The sequence below is a fragment of the Panicum virgatum genome, chromosome 4N (genome assembly GCF_016808335.1).
Source record: "Panicum virgatum strain AP13 chromosome 4N, P.virgatum_v5, whole genome shotgun sequence".
In the NCBI taxonomy this organism is placed as follows: Eukaryota; Viridiplantae; Streptophyta; class Magnoliopsida; order Poales; family Poaceae; genus Panicum; species Panicum virgatum.
This window is the reverse complement of record NC_053148.1, coordinates 37,646,517-37,663,396: the sequence shown is the minus strand read 5'-3', so window position 1 is coordinate 37,663,396 and position 16,880 is coordinate 37,646,517.

The window sequence follows — 16,880 nt, the reverse complement described above, 5'->3', positions numbered from 1 at the left end:
AGTTGCTTGGACCATGTTGACAAGTCCAGTCTTCAGCTCAAAGCCTTCATTGCCTTTGTAATTGTTCAGTCCAGTAGGGATATGGCTGCTGGACGGGGCTGAGAATTGACAGAGTGTCTTCTGAGCCATAGGTGATGAAGCTGGTATTGTCAAACTTTGATGGTAAGAAAGTTTCTTCTGAGGTCGGACGACTCTGCATCTCACAATTTGCCCAATTTCTGTATTTGAGATGAAGTGATATGGTAGATCAAAACTAGTCCTGCACTGCTCTGCAGAAATCACAAAGATACTGAGAGCAATGGTAATCCCGCTAAAATTAGAGCTGATAAATTAGTAAAATTTATCAGACTATTCAACGATATCTTTAACCAATTGCTTCCCCGGCAACAGCGCTAGAAATGCTTGTTGGCATTTCTTTTGCCCAGTAGAATATGTATTCCACAAGTGCACAGAATCACCGCTGTAGCACTTCACCTTGGAGTATTCCAGGGTATCGTAAATTTCCTCAGGGAAGCACTATGGATAAAGGGTATCGAAGAATCGAATGACAAACTTTACTAGAGATATCAACCGACTAAGTTAGTGAGGGTAAGCCTGATAAGATAAACATGGTAATGGCCAAGCGATGACTGTCTGACAAAGGAGACTCTAATCCTTAGAGAGGTAAGCAGCTGGAGGAGAACGAGCAATAAAGACTCCTAAAACACTTCTAAACTATCGAGCTAGCCTCTCTAGACTAAACCTTGATTCTAACTAGTTATCGAGAACCTAGAGCTTACTTCGGCGGCCTCAGAGAAGGACTCAGAATGAGGTGAGAAAGGAGTCCGACGTCAGTCGACTACTACTGCTATGAAAGCACCCGAACATGGTGGACTACAAGGGACGGATAGGGCTGTCACCACCTGCCGCCTACCACATCGGTACCGTGGGGGTGGAACACACTTTCTAGCTAACACTGAGCTCAGACACCACGTCCGTACTCGGTGTTAGGATTTCTCTTACCGCGGACAAGAGAAATCCCCTCAACCTAGGGAACTGACTTGATCCCCCTAGTCCGGGTGAGAAAACCTGTAAGGTAAGATCCCGATAATTAAGAAATATACAAAGCCTAAACTAGAGGAATTACTTCCGCACACAAGCAAGATAACTTGGAAAGGTAAATAAATGCGGAAAGCAAAGCTAACTCGAAAAAGATAAAGAAGATAACTTATATTGATAAATGTCAAAGGAAAAGATACAAGAGCTTACACCCGACTTCCGATGATGACTCCTGAATCCAGAGACAAGCTCGACTCGACTCTAACTCCCAGACTACCTAACCTACTCTAGAAAGTGAAAATGAGAAGAGAGAACTCCTTTGGTTTGTGTTTCACAAGTGATGGATGGGAGCCTATTTATATATGCAAGAGGTCGGTAAAAGGCTGAGCGTCAGTTGTACGTAGTTGTGGCGGTTGTGCTTAACTTCCACACCAAAGCTGAGGCCGAGAGGCTGCAAAGTGGGGCCGGCCGGCCTATCCCAGGCCGGCCGGCCTGGGATTTTTGCCGTTTGGCGCTGACCTTCTAGTGGACGCTCAAGATCTTCTCTAGATGGCGGTGGATGGTTGCTTCGGTTTAAAGCTCAAATTTATAGGCCGGCCGGCCTCTCCTAGGCTGGCCGGCCTAGGATTGGCACGTCTCGGCCCTCTGTTTCACCGACTTCTCGATCAACGGGTGCACGAAGACCTGGGAGGTGGTTCTGGGCCAAAAGATCAGGTTAAGTGGTGCAGGTGGGTCCTTCAATCCATGTTAGGCCTTTTGGTCCATTTGATCAAACCAACTTGTAATCCACAGTTTAGAGGCAATGTGAGTATGTTTCTTCACTCCTGGATCGAAGATGGGGGCACACTTAGTTGAGGTGCCAGGCCGGCCGGCCTAGGTGAGGCCGGTCGGCCTGGGTTTTCACCCATTTTTGCTCATTTTTGGTATATAGTCTCTTGCAAGCACAAGTCATCCAAAACTTGTGGAACTCGTTAGAAATAAGTAAAATATGTATGGAACATAGTGCAAAGCTCATTTTATTCCCGAGAAGTTGACGGTCAAAATGGGAAATAGTGGCCATCAACAACTCTCAAGTATACATGCTAAAGAGTATACAATCTACCAAGCTTCCCAAATATATCACAAAGCACTCACAAAGGCTATAGGTGAACTAATACATAAGCAAGTAGATCATTGAGAGCAAAAGCAATCGCCAACATGAAGATATTATGATATGAGTGTAAGGCGAGGCAGATTTTAGGCGATTATAAAAACCTCACCACATGAGCAACCATCTAGTCAAGAACTACTCAAGCAAGAATAGAACTAGATCATGAGAGCTCGTACGAGGAAGACACATTGTCAATAATAGGTCATTGCAAACACCCATATGAGCATCACAAGTCATGTCAAAGCTTGTTGAAACCAAGTGCCTACTTCTTTTGGTAGACATCATGTAACAACTAAGCAGCAGAGAATATCATCATGGAGTATAAAGACTTGAAAAGCATTTCATCATAATTATTCATTTTTGTTTTATTTTTATCTTATGCAAGTGAACCAAAACACATGAAGTGCCTTTGCGGCACAAAGAAGCCATGCTCCCCCTTGGGTGCATCATGGGCTAAACATTTGCAATGACACCTAGATCATATATCCACTTGCAAAGAACATGAATTCCAGGCAAAAGCTAAACATGGAGCTAGGATTCAAGCAAAAGTATTTCATAACCAAATAGCTACTCATGGGTGATAAGCATTTCAAGTTGTCATAGATCAAGTTAACCAAGTGATTCAGAAAATAAGCATGTGATACATATTATCACGAGCATAACCTGTCCAAAGCCTCATGATTACAAGCACATGCACTAGTTCACAAATAGCATAAGCAGATGCTTAGGATATATAGGAGAAGCTCAGCTAGTGCAAGGTGTACAAAATGCAATATGAAACATATGCAATGCATGAGTATATCACAAAAAAAATGTTACAAAACCAAAGAAAAGGCCAAAAACAAAGATCAAGTGTACAAAAACCAAAAATCAAGAAATAAGTATACAATATATTACAATGACCAGAAAAACCAACTCAAAATGGGAAGCAAATACCAAGCTCACCTCACAAACGAGCAAAAGTGGCTTGATCCAGAGGTTTGGTGAAGATATCGGCTATCTGGTTTTGGGTGGCAACATGGTGAAGCTCGATGTCTCCTTTTTCTTGGTGGTCTCTCAGAAAATGGTATCTCACATCTATGTGTTTGGTTTTGGAGTGGAGCACTGTGTTTTTGGCAACACTGATGGCACTTGTACTATCACAAAAGAGAGGCACTCCAGAAAAGCTCAAACCAAAATCACGCAGAGTGTAAGTCATCCATAAAAGCTGGGAGCAATAGCTAGCGGCAGCAGCATATTCAGCTTTAGTCGTGAACTGAGCAACACTAGACTTTTTGCAAGAAGACCATGAAATGAGAGACGAACCCAAGAACTGACAAGTACTAGAAGTAGACTTTCGATCCAAATGGCATCCAACAAAATCAGCATCGGAATAGCGACAAAGAGAGAGTGTAGAAGAAGAGGAGTACCAAAGACCAAACTTAGGTGTGAAATGAAGGTACCTCATGATTCTCTTCACCGTTTGACGGTGTGAGATCCTTGGTGACGCCTGAAAACGAGCGCATAGACACACTGCATAATGTATGTCTAGCCTCATCGCTGTCAAGTACAGCAACGACCCAATCATGCTCAGGTACTCCTTCTGATCCACTGGTTCTCCTTCCTCACCCGCGTCCAAAGCCATCGCGGTCGACATAGGAGTTGAAAGAGGCTTGGCCTCACCCATGTGGAACTTCTTCAGCACTTCCTTGGTATACTTACCTTGGTGGATGAATGTGCCCTCCTTGACTTGCTTGATTTACAAGCCTAAGAAGAAAGTGAGCTCTCCCATCATGGACATCTCGAACTCCAGACTCATGGTGTCTGCAAACTTGGCAACAAGTTTATGAGAAGAGCCACCAAAGATAATATCATCCACATAAATCTGAACAATTAGGATGTCCTGCCGATGCCTGAGGAGAAACAAGGTCTTATCAACACTCTCCATCTCGAAACTGCTCTCAAGCAAAAAGGATTTCAGCCTGGCATACCAAGCCCGTGGTGCCTGCTTCAACCCATACAAAGCTTTCCTAAGCTTGAACACTTGGTTTGGGAACTGGGAACTCTCAAAGCCAGGGAGTTGCCTCACATACACTTTTTCCACTATAAACCCATTCAAGAAGGCACTCATCACATCCATCTGAAATAGTTTAAACCCTCTCAAGGCTGCAAAGGCAAGAAGGATCATAATGGCTTCTAGGCGAGCAACAGGAGCAAAGGTTTCCTCATAGTCTATCCATTCATTCTGGCAAAAACCTTGTGCTACTAAACGAGCCTTGTTGCGAACAACAAGTCCGTCCTCCCCCTGCTTGTTATATAGGATGGAAATTTGGTGGAGGCTCAACTAGGGTCCAAACTTGGTTTCTCTCAAAGTTTTCCAACTCCCTATGCATGGCATTAACCCAGTTTGCATCAGATAAAAGCATGTCCAATATCTCGGGGCTCAAAGGAGGCAACAAAAGCAGAATGTACAAAGTGTGAGATCCTGGAGCTATGCCTAGTGGTATGTTCATGAATGTAACTGATCATCTGTTGAGGAGGATGAGCAGCCTCAATGTGTTGTGGAGCCTGGGGCTCTGAAGTAGCCTCCCCCTCAACTATAGCTGGCGCCACCTGGTCATCATCAGTGTCTTCATCCCAAAACACTTGATGGAGGCTTGAAGTAGTCGGAGTAGTGGTTGGGCCCTCCACCAGTGTAGATGATGCAGTCACCGGAGGCTCTGCAACTGGCTGATGATCAACTCCAACATCTTCAGCTTCAACACCTGCATCAACAACAATGTCCTCCTTGAATATGCTCTGTTTGAACTCATCGTCACCTGCAAGCTCAAAGCCACCATTTGCACAAGGTATGGACTCATCGAATGTCATCTCATTCGTCTCTACTATCCGGTTAGTCTCAAGGTTAAGAGCACAATAAGCACGACTATGATTAGCATAACCAAGAAACAAACCATCAGAAGAACACGACTCAAACTTGTCCAAGTTACCTTGTATCAAGATGAAGCAACGGCACCCGAAAGATCTCAAATGGCTTACCTTGGGTGCACGCCGGTGCATGAGCTCATAAGAAGATTTCTTCAAGAGAGCACGCAAGAAAATCCGGTTCGAAATGTAACAGGCAGTGTTTATCGCCTTAGCCCAATACTTCCTTGGAGTCCTGTGCTCATCAAGCACCGTCCTAGCCATTTCAACGAGGGTCCGGTTCTTGCGCTCAACAAATCCATTCTGAGGGGGCACATGGGGTGAAGAAAAATGATGTTCGAGACCATGATCATGATAGAAAACCGCAAAATGAGCATTCTTGATCTTTGTCCCATTGTCGCTACGAATAGCTCTAATGGGGTCATATGGTCGCTCATTCTTCAGCCTCAAAATCAGATTTCGAACCAAACCAAAGACTTCATCCTTTGTCTTAAGATAATAGACCCAAGCGTAGCGAGAAAAATCATCTACGGTCACTAGAACATACCACTTCCCACCAACTGAACGCACCCGAGCAGGACCAACAGTGTCCATATGTAGAAGCTCAGCCGGATGGTCTGTCATCACTTGGTTTACAGGTGGGTGAGAGGCAGCAACCATTTTCCCATGATGACACAGGGTACAAACCAAATCCTTCTCAAACTTCAACTTAGGAATACCTCGAACAAGACCCAATGAAATTAGGCGTGAAAGCAAATCAAAACTCAAGTGTTCTAGTCTCCTATGCCATTTCCAAAGCTCAGAAGAAGAACTGGCAACCAAACACCGTAAAGGTCCAAAGGAAGTAGAAAAATCAGCACGGAAAATCTGACCCTCAGGGATGATCATGCACACAAGCTCACCCTAGGAATCAAGAATCCGTGAAGACCCATTCTTGAAATGCAACACAAAGCCTTCATCAAGAAGTCGCAAAACCGAAAGCAAATTGTAGCCAAGGGGTCGAACAAGTGCAATGCGTTTGAGTGTAACTATGTCACTCACCTTGATCGCACCTTCAGAGACCACCTTACCTTTGTTGTTATCCCCAAAAGTGATGTACTCCTTGGTACTCATGGGGGTGAAGCTAGAGAACCATCTAGGATTTTTGGTCATGTGACGAGAACAACCGGAATCGATCAGCCACATGTCCTCCAGTCCTCCAACTTGCATCAGTAGCGAGAAGAAGAGTGAGCAAAGGTGCCGACACTAGGGTTAGTAAAACAAGTGTTGTACCAGTGTCGAGCCATTTGCTCAAAAGTGGGGTTAGACACATCCACACTTTCATTTCTCCTCTGAGACTGATGGCCACCACGTGGAGGAAAGCGTGGTCCACCGAACCTCTGAAACCCAAAGCTACGGCTGTGATCCCCAAAATCATATTGACCATGATTCAGATCACGCCTAGCAAACTCTCTCCTACCTCTAGCGTATACCTGTTGCTTTCTATGTGCACCACGAGGAGTGGGAAACAACTCAGGCCTATGTACACCATGACCAAAGTAGTACATATCCTGGTTCCTCTACTGGCGCTCATGTCTCTCAGCTCTCTTACGCCAGTAGTAGAACTCAACCAGGTGACCATCTCTCCCACAGTGCTCACAGTGAAACCTCACTCTCTTAGGCTGTGGGTTCACTTTGGGTTCAGGCTTCTTGTTTTGTGGTTCATGGAAAGTGAAGGATCCTGATTTCCCAACTGGCTGGGGCTTTGGTTGGAAAGGAGGGCTGTTCTTGGGGATCTGAGGTAGTGCCACTCGGGACCTACACAGTGGGTCTAGGCATTCTTTGAGGCTTTGGGTGTTAATAGGCAATGTCTGGAATGGTATCAAGCTTGTTTTTCAAGTGGTTTGGGTTCTCTACCCAGATAGTTTTCTTTGGGACTTTTGGGGATGGTTCGGTATACACTCCATCTTTGATAGGGATAGGCTTGGAGGTGGAAGCATGGGTGTCACTCTTCTTAGCACGCTCACCGTCAAGCCCATAAACCCAATGATGATTCAGATGCTCAATGTTTTTTCCAACCCCAAAACCATCACGCCTTTTGAACTCACTGAAAATCATGCCTAGTTGTGGTTCCTTGTTAGAGACCCAACTCAAGACTGTCCTAAGGTATTCATTTTCCTCCTCAGTTAGGGCTTGGATAGTCCACAACTCATTCAGCTCATCTACTCGTGCCAGACATAGATTAGAAACTGGGATACTTGATTTCTCAAGTTCCTTAATCTTAGCACGAGCTTCATCGAGCTTACTCTGGAGAGTGGGACAAGTGTCACAAGCCGAAAGCAAGACTTTCCTAGCCTTAAGCTCATCCAAAGAAGCCTTAGCAACATTTAGTTTGCAAAGCAACCAAGTCTAGCATGTGAGCAGTACATTCAGAACATTCATCTGCTTCAGACTTAGCTTTTCTAGATTGATCAGATTTTAGTTCATCCAATTCAGACTTAGCAGCCTTAAGCAGCTCAATTTCCTTAGCAGCATTTTCTAGATCAAGTTTAAATTGAGCATGCCTAACCTTGGTGTCCTTAATGAGCTTGTTGCAATTGTCTAGAGCATAATTGAGAGCCTTAACCTCAAGTACAAGGTCATCCTAGGTTCTCACCTCGGACTCATTCTCAGAGTCGCTGCTGTCGTCGGTCTTCTCATCCTTGGAGTCTTGGCCATCAAATAGTAGCCGTTAGGTGTTGGCACTCCTTAGCCTAAACGAATTACTCCGTAAGTGCACAGAGACTGATTGTAGCTTTCACCAGGGAGTATACCTGGGATATCGAATCCAAGGAATAGTAAGGCTTCGACCAGACCTTGAACTATTCAACTGGACACACCAAAGAGAAGAGGTAAGAGGGAAGAGGGCCTAACTCCAGATAACCTACTACTCTAGCTAGTTAACAAGGTAACTACTAACTTGATCTGCTTCGGCAGCCTCAGGGAAGGACTCAGACTGGGGTGAGAAGAGAGTCCAATGGCAGTCGGCAACTACTGCTATGAAAAGACCCGAACGTGGTGGACTACGAGGGACGGATAGGGCTGTCACCACCTACCACCTACCACAATGGTACCGTGGGGTGGAACACAACCTGAGATCTCTAACCAAGCCTGGGCACCTCGCCCACAGCTATCAAGCTACTTGCTCCTACCATGTACTTAGATAGAAAGCAACCTCAAATAAGTAGAACTTGCTACTTATGTAGACTTAGGATCCCGCAGATCAAAGGAAGTAACTAAACAAGTAACTAAAGCAGAAAGTAAAGCTAGCGAGAAACTGAAGTTGAGACGAGGAACTTACTCAAAGATACATTCCTCCGAGGTGGATACAAAATATGGAGTAAGACCGAGAGAACTCGAGTCCGCTCCTTTAGCCTGGTTTTCACCAAAGCTCTCACCTCACACTCTCCCTGTTCTAATACTAAGGAAGTAACAAAAGTGAACACTTCTCAAGTGATGGTGTTTTGTCTTGAGAGTGAGGGGTGGAGCTCTATTTATAGTGCTTCAGGGTCGGCACGAAGCTTGGCGTCAGTTGCAAGCAGGTAAGGCGGTAGTGCTTAACTTCCACGCTAAGGGGGAGCACCAGTCACTGACAAGTGGGGCCGGCCGGCCTCCGCTAGGCCGGCCGGCCTGCGGTTGTCTCCGAACTAACACCGCCTTTTTGTGGACGCTCCTGACCTTCTCCTGAAGTCGGTAACAATTGCTTTGGTTCAACGCAGGCAGATTTGGGGCCGGTCGGCCTCACCTAGGTTGGTCAGCCTGGCTCTGGCTTACCTCGGCCCTCCGTTGCTTTGTCACGTTGGTCACGAGTTGCACATTGTCCCTCAAGTCAGTTTGGGTCTTGGTTCACTAGTTTTTCGCTGCAAGTGGACCCAATTTGACTTGGTTCAAGCCTTTCGGTCTCAACTCATAATTGTTGTGAGAGACACCCTTGGATTGGCTTGATCTGGAGCTCAGGACCGAGATATGAAGTTGCACGATGAAGTTTCACGTGGGTAGGCCGGCCGGCCTGGCCTAGGCCGGCCGGCCTGGGATTTCTCCCAGTTTGGCTCATTTTTGGATATGTTATTCCTGAATTCAAATACTCACCAAAACTCGTGGAACTTGTCAATGTTAGTGAAAATTATAAGATTACAGTCTTGAAAGTATCAAATCCGAAGGAATGTTGGTAGTAAATTTCATTGAAAACGACCGCCAACACACCCCCACACCTAGACTTTGCTCGTCCCGAGCAAAAAGAGTCGACATAGATCCTGAGGATCAAGCAAAGTCCAGGGTTCATGAGTTCGGGTATGCATAAGAATTATTTCAAAGCTTTCCCTTCATACCTTGGATTCAGGGTGGCTAACGCCGTTACGTTCACCCATTGATCTTCAGAACAAATCGACGAAGGTCATGACAAGCCGTTGCTTCTCAGTACTTGGAAGGTTTTTCATAATTTTTATAAAAACCAAGGCATACTCCTTTGCTCAAACTACTTAGTCGCTCTTCCTATTCAAAACCACACCGGCTTTTGTGAAAGCCTCTCCTACCTCTAGAAAGTAGTATGTGGAGCTCAAGTTAAGGGGTTTGCATATCCTCAACACTTATATTGCGAGTTCAAACCTCGTGTCTCCAAGTAGTCAAGTCATTCATAACTCGGGTCACGTGCAAAGGTGAATGTAGATACATGTCCTTTGGTGGTTTTGAGTCTCAAGCGTCTTTCATCTTCCCCTTTTTTTTACTGAACCAGCACGAATACCGTTCATAACTTCTTTTTCTTTTTAGGGGGATGAAGAGCTGATTTGACAACCACAATTGGAGGACTTTGAGATGGTGATCGTGTACGTGAATGACCCGAGAATGAACGATCAAGACATACTTCAGAGACAGCGACGTTTGAACAAGCGCAAAATGCAGAAGATAGCTATAGGTTTGAACTAGTATGTAATTGTATGTGGCTCTGGAATAGGTATTGGCAAAGTTGAGCATGACAATTGCCTTGTTTTGTTTTTCGAAATAAATTCTTCCAAGACTTTGAATTAGGAACAAGCATGCCCTCATGTCATGATATCGTAAAGATCAATAAGTAAAAGATCAAGCGATCCTAAGCATGAGTTCCAAAGGCATTGCGGTAGTTGCATGAGAAATAAAATTTAGAAAGACAAGATCTCATGAAAAGATTTCAACTTTTCCTAGGTATTTGATTCAAGAATTTTTTTGGATTTAATCAGGACAAATTTGAATGAAAACCAGGAAGGAAAAGGGAAGAGAGGTTTCGAACCATCACCACGCGAAGGGGCTCGGTTTGTGCTCCTCCAGAGAAATTGTGTTGGTTGATTTGGCGACGATCATAGGCCGGCCGGCCTGGTGTAGGCTGCCCGGCCTGGGGTTCACCCAGATTTCGTTCAAATTCCTCTAGAAAGTTTGTAACGTTCTCCTCGTTTGAATCCACTGCACACTTGACAGAACATCAGAACAGGGGTGTGGTTGGCACACACATGTGCACCGACCACAAAAACACAAGGAGGAACAAAACTCTTTTTATTTTATTGAATTTATGATGAAGGTACTGCTGATTACAATTGAAAGGGAAATTCAGCACCCAAGCTAAACCTACGACTCGATCTAACTCCTAACACCCTACTTCGGGTCCGGGGATCTATAGAGATCCTCATTCCCGGTCGCCTTCGCAAGGCGTTTGATCTTAGAACAAATGGCCTTGCGGAGGGTGTCCACCCTATCCCCGAGCTCCATCCTGTTGATCTCGGACTTGGCTACGCGCTCATCCATGTTGTTGAGGCATAGCCGGAGGGTGGCAAGCTGCGCATGAAGCACTACGACATCGGTGGGCTCCTCCTCCTCCTCCTCCTCGTCATCGTCGCTGGTGTCCATGTAGGCGTGGATCTCCGGAGGACCAAGGATCGGCGGTGGCTTGATGTGGCACCGCACCGAGTCCGGAGGGGAGTCCACACCGCTGCGATCCAATGGCGGGCGCAACACCTTCCCCATTCCAACCTTGGCTTCGATGATGCGGTGGCGTGGCAGGCTAGGACTGGCAGGGGAGTACTCCGGGGAGTATGTGGACGAGTCGGGCTGCACTACTTGGAGTGCAGCGACCTGTGCAACACATGCCCCACCGGATGATGATCCCGCACACTTCATCACAACTTTCCTAGGGGAAAGAACCCCTATGGTCGGCCGTGTCGGAGTGTGCGCACGGGAATGCGCATTGGCCCCTGATCCAAGGCCCTGGACGGAACTCTCTGCGGAACCAGGGGACGACCGGCCCCTGTCATAGGCTGCTCCTCAGCCTTGGATTAGCGTTAGAAGCCTGTCCAGAGCCTGTCACAAGGGCCAAGGAGTTAGGATCCTTCACATGACCCTCATGCTTGGCTCGGAGCTGAATATCAACGTCAGTTGATTTCAACTTGGAGAAAAGTTCATCGGTGCCAAGAGTCTCGTAACCCGTGGATTCTATGATGGCATCCACCTTGGTTCCCCACACTAGCCGATCCAAAGTATGCAAGAGCTTCAAAGCTCTGTCATGGTCAGAATAGGGCAACACGGTGATGTTTGCCTTCATTGAGTTCACGATTATGGTAAAACACCGAAACATCACTTCAACAGATTCACCAGGCAAATGAACAAAGTTCTCGTACTCACGTCGATAGGTCTTGAACAAGCGAGCCTTGACCTGGCCGTTACCCTCATGAGCACTCCTCAGGGTCGACTAGATCTTGTGAGCCAAGTCCTCAAAATCTTGCACACGATTGAATTCAGCTTCACACAAACTTTACAGCAAGAAATTGATAGCCTTGTCATTCGCCAGAAACTTCTCCCTATCGTCATTAGACATTGGAGTCTATGGAAGGCGATAGGTTTCATCCTGAGTGATTACCTAGATTCCGATCCCCGACTCTTCAAGAAGGCTCTCATGCGGGTTTTCCAATACTGGTAGTTTGAGCCATCGAAGTACGGAGGGCCGGACTGGCCAAATCACTCAGAGGTCGCCATAATTGATCACAAAACTGATTAAGACAAGGATGTGATCCTAACCGATACCAATTGTGGGACCGAAATGGTGACCAGAGGGGGGTGAATGGGAGCCGATATAAATTTCTTCAACGAGAAATTCGGCCTAAGCCCCAACACGAACTCTAAAATCTCTCTTCTAGCAAATTCAAGATCATGCAGCTATGAGAGAGCTAGTGACCATGAAAAACTATTAGGAAGCACAGTGGAAAGATTCTCAGTCAAATACAGCAGAAACTCAGCTAAAGTCCAGATTGTCCGGGTTACCGGATGGATAGTCCAGATTTCAGTGCCAGGAGTATCTAGAAGAATACCTGGACTCTTCGGATTTTAGGTCCCAGAGTATCCGGACATACACCCGGACTATCCAGATTTTCCTACGCAGAAAGAGGTGAGAAAACTCAAAAACCAATCAAAGCAACTCCAAACCCTGTGAAATTTTAACCAGAGCTTTGCTAGTACATGATGAGTCTTTGCCCAAAAGCTCTCTTGAAAAAGATCAAGACTTCACCACGGATTTGACAAAATTGGTCAAGAACGCTAGAGAGGAGGGGTTTTGGGAAAACTCAAGATTCGAGGTGCCCGTGCATGGATTTAATAGGGGATCACCCTAGATATGTTTGCACATGTCCTAGCAACAAATCCCTCCAAGAAATCCGACCCAAAACGCAGCCAAAGTGAAGAATAAAAAATCACTCAAAAAAGGCTCCGAAAATTGCAGAAAAAGAGAAACGTGAAGAACGAGAAGATGGACTCAGATCGCTCAGATCTTGACACCCGGATGACAAAAGGAGGTTGGGGCCTCCATTCCCATCAAAATCTTCACAAACCCTACTCCAAAGATCAAATGAAAAGCTGAAAATGGGGGATGGAAAGAATGGAATAGAGAGGGAACTAGCCATGCCTTAATATAAGGTCTCCGGCGAAAGACTAAACTACCCCTACCGATATTTCTGAGATAACTACCCACGTAGGGGAAAGATGGTCCAAGTTTTCATACGAGCATCGGACGGACACGCCGCCTTCATGACTTTGCTTCGCCTCAATGCAAGCTTCGCGATGGCGCCACATGCCCTCCACCTCAGCAATCCGACCGCACCGGACGCGCCCCCGATTTTGAGGCCCAAACCGGGAAACCTGCCTGCACGGTGGTTTTGAGGCTAAAACCACCCAAAACCATCCATCTTCGCTTGGCTGCCACGTGACCTTGCCGATGACGACGCGTGTCCAGCCTCCGCCACGCTGATGCCTTCGAATCTTTTGCACGCGCCTGCTGCATGAGCCGCCTACTTGACTTCGCCATCGTCCTTGCCGACTCAGCCCAACGCTGTCGCATCCTTCCCTCGTGCTTCCTTGTTGGTCCATGCACCATGTGGGCTGCCCGTGACTCTGCCCGGCCTCTTCGGGTCCCTCGGCCCAAGTCTACTCGCGTTCATCGCCGAACCTTTCACTTGGCCTTCACCTCGCATCGTCGACTGCCACGTCGCACCCTGCACCTGCACTTCATAACCAAGGCAAGCATCAACACGCAACGGTTGTCAATCACTCATCATAACCTGTGGTGACCACCACTGTTCCTCAGTGGCTCACACATTGGGATCAGGCCCTTAGTAGCTAAAGCTTTTAGGCAAGGCTTCTTTAGGCCTTCGGCCATAAAGGACGCAGAGCAAATTGTAAAAACCTGTGAAGATGGCCAGATGATGGGCCCGAAGTCAAATAGATCTTTAGAACCCTCACAACTCATACCTCCCACATGGCCACTCCAAAGATGGGGCATGGACCTTGTCGGACCCCTCACAGCAGCTCAAGGCAACTACAAATATGTTGTTGTAGCTGTTGAATACTTCACCAAGTGGATTGAAGCAAAGCCACTAGTGAACATAACCTCCGAGGAAGTTCAAAAAATTTTCTAGCAAAACATCATATGTAGATTCGGAGTGCCAAAAGAACTGACAGTAGATAATGGCAAGGAATTCAACTCTCAACATTTCAAAGAATTCTATCACATCGTTGGCATGAAGGTTGTGTTTGCTTCGGTCTATCACCCTCAGTCCCATGGGGCGGTCGAAAGAGCCAATGGAATCATTTTCACCAGCATCAAAAAATGTCTCTTCGATCAAAAGAAAGGAAAATGGGCAGATGAACTCTCGAAGGTTGTCTGGACTTACAACACCTCTGAGTCCAGAGCAACCAAATTCACCCAGTTCAAAATTCTATACGGAGCAGAGGCAATGACCCTAGAGGAGCACAAACACAAAAGCCTCAGAGCACAAAGCAAAGATGATCAGCTTGTGAGCGAAGATGACCTCATCGAGGTAGACAGTCTGCAAGCTTTGAACAACCTTAGTAGATATCAGCAAGAGACTCGCAAGTGGAGAGATAAAAAAGTTGTTAAAAAAGACATTTACGTAGGAGATTGGGTCATAAAAAGGAAACCAAATGCAGAAATAGTTGGCAAACTGCAATCGAAATGGGATGGGCCTTTTCTTGTGGTCAGCTCCAACAGACTAGGCTCCTTTCACCTGCCGGATGCCGAAGGAAACGAGCTGCAGTATTCTTGGAATGCTGACAGTCTGAAAATACTACATTTAGTATAGTCTTGTAATTGGGGCTGAGTTGCGGAACTATAAGCAACTTCAGACCTTCGAACCTTTTTGTTTTCTCTTTCTTTCATTCTATCAATGGGCCGTACTCTTTTCCTCGTAGAGGGAAACTCCACAATGGAGGTGAGGTTTTAACGTGGCGGACCTAATGTAAAACTCTACATTTGAATAAAGAGTTCTTTCCCCTCAACACTTGTCATGGGTCGAAGCAACTATAGAGTTGCAAACATCGGCCATCGCATTTTATGCATGCTAACTCACCTAAGTCAGCAAAGTTCACAACCTTCGCAAACTTTGCATACTTATCTAAAAGTGCAATAAGCACCAAAAAGTTAAGGGGCTAGCGACCCTAAGGGGCTCGAAGCAAAAAAACACCTTCGGCTCAAAACTGAAAGTGCAATAAGCACTAAAACGCAAGGGGCTATCGACCCTAAGGGTCTCGAAGCCAAAAACACCTTCGGCCCAAAACTAAAAGTGCAATAAGCACTAAAAAGCTAAGGGGCTCGAAGCCAAAAATACCTTCAGTCCAAAACTAAAAGTGCCATAAGCATTAAAATGCCAAGGGGCTATCGACCTTATGGGGCTCGAAGCCAAAAACACCTTTGGCCCAAACTAAAAAGTGCAATAAGCACTAAAACGACAAGGGGTTGTCGACCCTAAGGGCTCGAAGCCAAAAACACCTTCAGCATAAAAACAAAGGTGCAATCACCACCTAAAAGGCCAAAGGGGCTGTAGACCCCAAGAGGATCAAAGCCAGAAATACCTTCGGCGCAAACTAAAAATGCAATAAACATTGTGAAACCAAGGGGCTATGCACCCTAAGCGGCTCGGAGCCTGGCCAAAAATAACAAATGCAGCAACCTAGGTGCAACCATTAACCTTCCAGTGTCATAGACAAGGGAGGGGGGAGATGTTCTAAAGAATTGTTTATACCCCTCGAAGCAAAACACCAAGGAAAACTTTAGCATCAGCACCTCCAAGCAACAGGAATTAGGGAGGAGGAGACATTTTATTTAAAACAATTCCCGTCACCTGGAGCTACAGAGGAAAAACAACCTCCTCTAAACTCCCTCGAACAAACTTCGATAAGATCTCACCATGGGCATTCCTCTTCCCAAACACAAAGTATAAAATAGAGGGAGATGCTTTCAAAACACAAGAATCCAAGTCGATAAGCTCTCCAGCTGCAAATCCACGGGTCTGCGAAGGACCAAAACCTTCCTCACACTTTAGGAAGCATAGGCAAGGGAGGGGAGTCTCGACCCTTTCAAGAATTGCCCATGCATCCAAAACTAGTCACCCACTATCTCGAAGGATAGGGCCACAACAAACACTCACGAAGAATAACAGAACACGAATTACCTTCGGGAGCATAGGCAAGGGAGGGGACACTCGACCCTTCCAAGAAATTGCCTATGCCCCCAAATTTCATTCGCTCACCATCTTGAAGGATGTAACCAGAACAAGTTCTCATGAAAAATGAAAAACAACATCCATCTAAAAACAACATACATATTTACACACATTCACTAGTCACATTTACACTTTAGATCGAGCCCTCCCTAGACCACCGCAAAAAAATCAGCTATGCTAGCACCAGGATGAGGGAAGCAGTACCGTTCCCATGTAGTTCCAGACGCGATAACACCCTCGTGGAGAATTCGCAAAGGACAAATGTTGAGTGCAGGGCTCATAGGCACGATTGCCTGCCCAAAAGTTGGGAATTTATTACACAAAAGTTCAACAACAGTTACTAACCAAAAGAATTCTAAACCAAGCCAAATTTCTACACCTCCAGTTCTCCATATTTGGAACCATCAACCGTGCTGCTCCCGGAACCGCCGGCGATGTCTTCAATCCTCCCTCCCTCATCCACTAGCTCCTTGCCAGCCTCCCAAGCCCTCTTTACCTGCGAAGCAAAAGTTAGCATCAAAAACACCAAAAGTGGTTCGAAGGTCTAAGCAAAACAAGCACGAACCTCCTCCAAACGCTTCCACGCAATCTCTCTAATAGCTTCCTTTCCAGCCACCTTCCAAAACCTTCAAACGAACCACTTCTTCACAGCTTGGATATTCAAGATATTTGTTTCAAGCTCCGAGTAGGAGGGGAAAACATAATCCCCAAAGCTTATCCGCTACAAATCTTGACAACCC